The sequence below is a fragment of the Mobula birostris genome, chromosome 27 (genome assembly GCF_030028105.1).
Source record: "Mobula birostris isolate sMobBir1 chromosome 27, sMobBir1.hap1, whole genome shotgun sequence".
NCBI classification, from domain to species: Eukaryota; Metazoa; Chordata; class Chondrichthyes; order Myliobatiformes; family Myliobatidae; genus Mobula; species Mobula birostris.
In genome coordinates this window covers 10,753,901-10,759,900 of record NC_092396.1, presented here as the reverse complement: position 1 = coordinate 10,759,900, position 6,000 = coordinate 10,753,901, and the positions used below count along the sequence as shown (strand labels likewise).

The following is a 6,000-nucleotide window of genomic DNA, read 5'->3' as shown; positions in this document are numbered from 1 at the left end:
AAGGACCTCCAGCACCCAGGGCATGCCCTTTTGTCACTGTTACCATCAGGTAGGAGATACAGAGCCTGAAGACACACACCCAGCGATTCAGGAACAGCTTCTTCCCCTCTGCCGATTCCTAAATGGACGTTGAACTCTTGGACACTACCTCACTTTATTAATATATAGTATTTCTGTTTCTTGCACAATTCTGTTCAATATACATATACTGTAATTGATTTTGTTATTTATTTATTATTATTTTTTTTTTTTTTGGTTTTTTTCTTCTATATTATGTATTGCATTGAACCACTCCTGCTAAGTGAACATATTTTACGTCTCATGCCGGTGATAATAAACCTGATTCTGAATTTTTTAATTTCAAAGATAGATTTTATTCATAATAAATAAATAAATAAACAAACAAACAAACAAACAGGGACACACACACACACACACACACACTATACAAGGTGGTTATGGTTCCATCAGAAGCTCTGATCTACAGTTCAAACTACTGGTCTTTGCAAGCTGTGGGTTTTCGGACCAACTGTGAGGCCCAGTGCTTCACTAGATGAAGATGTGTGCCCTCGGGGCTGGGAGGGCAGAAGTTGGGGAGTGACCTGTTTCCTTGCCGATTTCGGCAACTGAACCATGGTGGAAACTGAAGCATCGAGACAGCAGGCGGTGTGTTTGCTCATTGCCACCTGCTGTCGAAGGAAGGCCCCTGTACTTGATCGATCCCCCTCTCTTTCAATTGAGACGCGGGACTTGGAGAGCGATGTGGAAGATCGTAACATCGGAACAGCAAGTTGTTGGTCTGTGCTCTCTTTGTTGTAGGAGCGACCATTCTCCCTGTCGCTGCAGAGAGAGAACCTGTCTGAGATACCAAAGTGCTGGTTTGTAGACTGTAGTTTGATGTACTCTGGATCAACGGACACTTTGGTGCTTCTGCTTCTGCTGGCATGGTGGGTGGTGGGCAGGTGTGGGCGGGGGCTTCTGCTGGCACGGTGGGTGGTGGGGGGGTTGTTGATGCTTTTGCCGCTGCTTGTGCAGACGAACTGGGGTATCAATGCTTCTATCATTTTGTGGGGTTTCTTTGTTTCGTGGATGTCTGTGAAGAAGATGAATTTCAGGCTGTATACATACTCTGATATTAAATGTACTTCAAAACGGTGCAAAAACATTTTACATTCATTACTTTCAGTAGGATAAATTTAAAAAGAATAAAATGAAGTTCAAAGTAAATTTATTATCAAAGTACATATATGCCACCATATACAACCTTGAGATTCATTTTCTTGCAGGCATTCAGAGTAGAACAAAGAAATACAATAGAATCAATGAAAAAGCACACACAAAGACTGACAAGCATTCAATGTGCAAAAGAAGACAAACTACACAAAAACAAAACAACCAAAACAATAATAAATAGATGGATAGATATATCATATTGAGAACATGAGTTGTTGAGTCCTTAAAAGTGAGTCCCTAGGTTGTTTTCAGCGATCATTTCAATGCTGAGTTGAGTGAAGTTATCCACACTGGTTCAGGAGCCTGATTGATGAAGAGTAATAACTGTTCCTGAACCTGGTGGTGTGGTTCACAAGGAACACGAAACAAACATAGCACTATTGCCGTTTACGTGGCCCCCTGAGACGATGTCCATGTGCAGTAGCGGAAAGAGTCGTCGCTAGGGGTTCCCAACCTTTTTTTACAGTGTCACGTGTCCAGCAACAATGAATATATAATTGAGTCAAGTTTTATAAACAAACTTAAAAATTTATTAAACTCTGCTCAACAATAGCGAAAGGTATTCAAATGACTAACTTAACCGGAAGTTAACTGCCATACAGCAACTCTGGAACAGTTCTTAAATTCGAACACAGTCCAAGTAATTTATACAGTCAATAAGGAGAGACTTCTCTAGAAATGGATTTCTTCGAAGATATGATGTTACTGCTCATCCCGTCCAAAGGCTTCACGACAAAGGAAATAAAACGGCTTAAAGGAACTGACCTTTTCTTGGAGAGTGAACATTGCAAAAAACTTTCCTGATCGTACAGGGGTTATCTCAGATGCAGGTCATTATTTCTAAACGAAGTTTCAATAAGGTTGATCCTGTATATAAACTGCTGAACGGCACCAACTTTAATCGATCCTTCGGGTTCCCGTCCTTTAGTAAGGTCTTCACTCTCCAATACTAGAATGTAAAAGGTAAATCAAAGGTACACCAAACAAAACTGGTAGCGATTGGCGAAACTGCCAGCACAACAATTCTGTACCTTACAATAGGAAGTAAAACTCCACTTTAAAACAAAACTGCGTCATGGGACGACTACGCAGCATAACAGAGTAACTGATGAATTAAACAACGAATCAACTGAAAAATTTCGTCACAACAGGGGTTTCCCTTTATAGCTGTTGGGAACATGTCTCCGCGTGACCTCACACTGACGGGAAAATCACATCACCCCACCATCACAAGACCGTTACATCATTCTCACAAGATACTCAATTACATCATGGTCATAAGACAGTCACAAGATACTCACGAGGTATGTAACAACAACATGGACCAATAGCATTAAGCAAGGGGTCTCTGGACCCCGGGATGAGGACCCCTGATCTAGACCGTGGTCCTTTCCCACAGAGCCTTCGCACTGGCTGCACCAAATTTCAGTGCATCCCTCAACACAGCCTGGAATATGCCAGCCTGCAGCATTCCTCTACAGACATCTTACTGTGCTGGAAGACCAACTCATTTTGGGCAAACTTCACCACACTGATGACCTTCCAGCAACACTTGATGTCTGTGTTGGTGTCTGTCCGTGGGAATTTTTTTGTTTTGCAGCCTCTGAAGATGAATTAGGACGCGGAGCCTTGAAACTGCCCACACTCTCTTCACAAATCCACAGCTTACAAGCAGGTAGGTGATCATTTTTTTCCCGACCACAACTACCTCAAGGACTGCAAACATTGATATCTGCAGAGGAAACCACCAGCCAAGTGATATCTTTGTTCATGTTGGCCAGATCTGACGATGCAGCATTCTGCCAGATAATTTGTGCTGTTTCCTCAGTAAACAAGCCCACAGAACCCATAGTGAGCCTCTCCCACAATGTCTGTAGTACATTCCGTGCTGACTACTGTCTGATGGGCTTGTGGTCAAAGATGTTCACTGGAAGTACTCTTCCACAAAGGATCTCTAGTGCAACAACGTCCAGCCGACTGGCACGTTGCACAGTAATTGAGCCAGGCTTATCTTCTGCAACACCAGGGACGCCTTAGCCCTGATTCTCTGGGTACTTGTCCAGCATGACCCGTTGGACTAGCTCCATTTGGACTCCTAAGTAAACTGGAAGCTGTCTCAGATGATTACTAAGGCAGGGTAGTGGAGGAAATGCCACACCTTCAGCAAGAACAGCAGCCTCAGAGCACTTCACAGCTGATAACCACGTTCTACCTAGTTATTGATAGAGAACACCATTTCCACAGACCCAATTTTTGATTTGCTCCAGCCAAATCCTGTTACATGCCTCAGACTTGCCGGGCCAGAACCCCAGCACCTAACGCTGAAGAGTACATCAGATCAGCCAGGCAGGTTATCAAAGAGCATGGACTTGCTCTTATTGTGGTTGCCTCTGGCCTCCAATGCCAGCTCAAAATAATTAAATAGAAAGAGAATGATGCTGTATTACTTTAAAGTCATCTTTCAGTACTCTGCAGCTTTGCTGACTACAGGCCATGTTAAAGTACATGTGAGCTGGTAAAGCAGTGCTAAAGTCAACTAACAGGGCGGCTTAGAACAATTATTGCCTGTACTTCTCCTTGGTACAAGGAAGTGTATCTGTGCAGCTTTTTCCTGTGAAGTTGTAAATAACGTACAAGATTAAAGTGCAAAATCAAGTCAGGCTTGAAAGGGCTTAGGTGAAAGTGAAAACTGTATCAATTATTTTGGACATTCTGGGACAAGAATAAAATATGAGAACTTTGTGGTCTCTCTCCCTCTCTCCCAAGGACCACCTCTCCCTTGACAATTCTTGTTCCCTCTAGCCTCCTGATTTCCATTCCTGTATGCAAAAAAAAAACACAATCCAGGAGATTTTGCTGGGTCATTAGAACTGATCCTCCTCCCTAATCCAGCTGTCTTTTTGATTTGCCTTTAAACAAATTCATGCTTGTTCTTACTGTGCCTGCTCCTGGGACCTTGTCAATTTTGCCTGATTTCATAGAAACCCAGCTGAATCCATACCAGATTTATTATATTTTCTTAAGAACAATCACAAAGAGAATTGGGAAAGTTAGTTGTAAAGAGGACAGAAAAAGTTTGTTGTAAAGAGGCCCTTCTTGTGACTGCGATCCAACGCTTAAAAGTATGCAGACAAGGTCAAGAGTTTCAGTTTTTGTTTAGAACAAACATCAGAATAGGGAGGAAAAATGTTCCAATTGACCTTGACCGAGGACTGATTGTCGGTGCCAGATGGGGTGGTTTGAATATCTCAGAACCTGCTGATCTCCTGGGTTTTTCATGCAAACAGTCTCAATAGCTAACAGAGAATAGTTCAAAAAAAAAACCAAAAATATGCAGTGAGCACTAGTTCTGTGGTTAAAATGCCTTATTAATGAAAGAGGTTGGAGGAAAGCGGGCAGACTAGTTCAAGCTGACAGACAGGCGACAGTAACTCGAATAACCATGCGTCACAACAGTGATGTGCAGAAAGGCATCTCTGAACGTACAACACATTGAATCTTGAAGTGGATGGGCTACAGCAGCAGAAGACCACGAGCATACAAACTCAGTGGCCACTTCATGAGGTACAGGAGGTGATCAGGCAAAGATTAAAACAGAATATAATTTGGGAAAATGTGACTTTGCCCATTGAATAAAAACGCCTTCAATCTGAATGGTAAGAGATTGCCCAACTCTGAGATGCAGAGAGATATGTGTGGCTTTGTACATGATTTGAAAACGATGAATATAAAGTTACTGCAATTGGAAAATTGCAGGTTAAGAGGAAAGGTTGGACAGACTGAGCTTGTAGCTATTGGGGTTTTGAAAAATGAGAGGAGACACTTGTTTGAAATGTATCAGTGTCTTGGTAGGGCAGGTGTTTCCTCCTGTGGATGAATTTAGAACAAGGAGTCAGAATTTAAAAATAAATGGTCACCTATTTAAGCTAGATCATTTAAAACTGATTCTCAAGCATCATGAGTCTATGGAAGCCTGTTATCAAAGGATGGTGGAATCTTTGAATGTTCTTAAGACAGATTCTGTTACGTAAACGTGGAGCAAGAATGACAACAGAGTAATATGATGAAATGTTTTCTCCGAGTCACGTTAGTAAAGGTGCAAGGCGGGCGTGCCAAACCAAGCCCAAGATATAAAACACATGCACATGAAAGCCCATGCCAGAAGAGAGAGCCCCCTGCGCGTAGGAGACACAGTCGATTCACCATGCGATCAATGGGCCACTTGCGCTATTCTCGTAATCAGTCTCATATGGTTCAGGTTCCAGAAAAGCAGGTGGGTGAATGGTTACAACTGGTAGGTCAGTATGCAAGTTGTGTTTTCAAACAGAAATGCTTGTATCTCAAATCTCTTCACAATGACCAAGTAAACTTGTGGCATTGGAGAGGCAGTTCACGAGGATGATTCCAGGAATGAAGGGGTTAACATATGAGGAACTTTTGGCAGCTTTGGGCTTGCACTCACTGGAATGTAGAAGAATGCAGAGGGATCTCATTGAAACCTACAGAAAGTTAAAAGGACCAGATAGGGTGGAAGTGAAGAGGATGTTTCCTATCCTGTGGGCATCCGGAAGTAGAGGGCACAGCCTCAAATCTGAGGGGCGACCTTTTAGAACAGAGGTAAGGAGGAATGTTTTTAGCCAGAGTGTAGTGAATCCACGGAATGCTCTGCCACAGACTGCGGCGGAGGCCAAGTTGTGGGTACATTTAAGGTGGAAGTTGATCGTTTCCTGATCAGTCAGGGCATCAAAGGATATAGCGAGAAGGCAG

General features: G+C 42.7%; 1 long non-coding RNA gene across 4 annotated transcripts in view; it reads right to left on the bottom strand.

Annotated features, from left to right (window-relative positions):
• Window positions 1-1,438: 1,438 nt before the first annotated feature.
• Window positions 1,439-6,000, bottom strand: part of LOC140188745 (uncharacterized) — an 86,195-nt gene continuing 81,633 nt past the window's right edge. For all 4 annotated transcript variants that reach the window (XR_011883372.1, XR_011883374.1, XR_011883373.1 and 1 more), the window contains exon 3: window positions 1,439-2,182. This is a non-coding gene — a long non-coding RNA (uncharacterized lncRNA). The remainder of the gene's footprint in view (window positions 2,183-6,000) is intronic.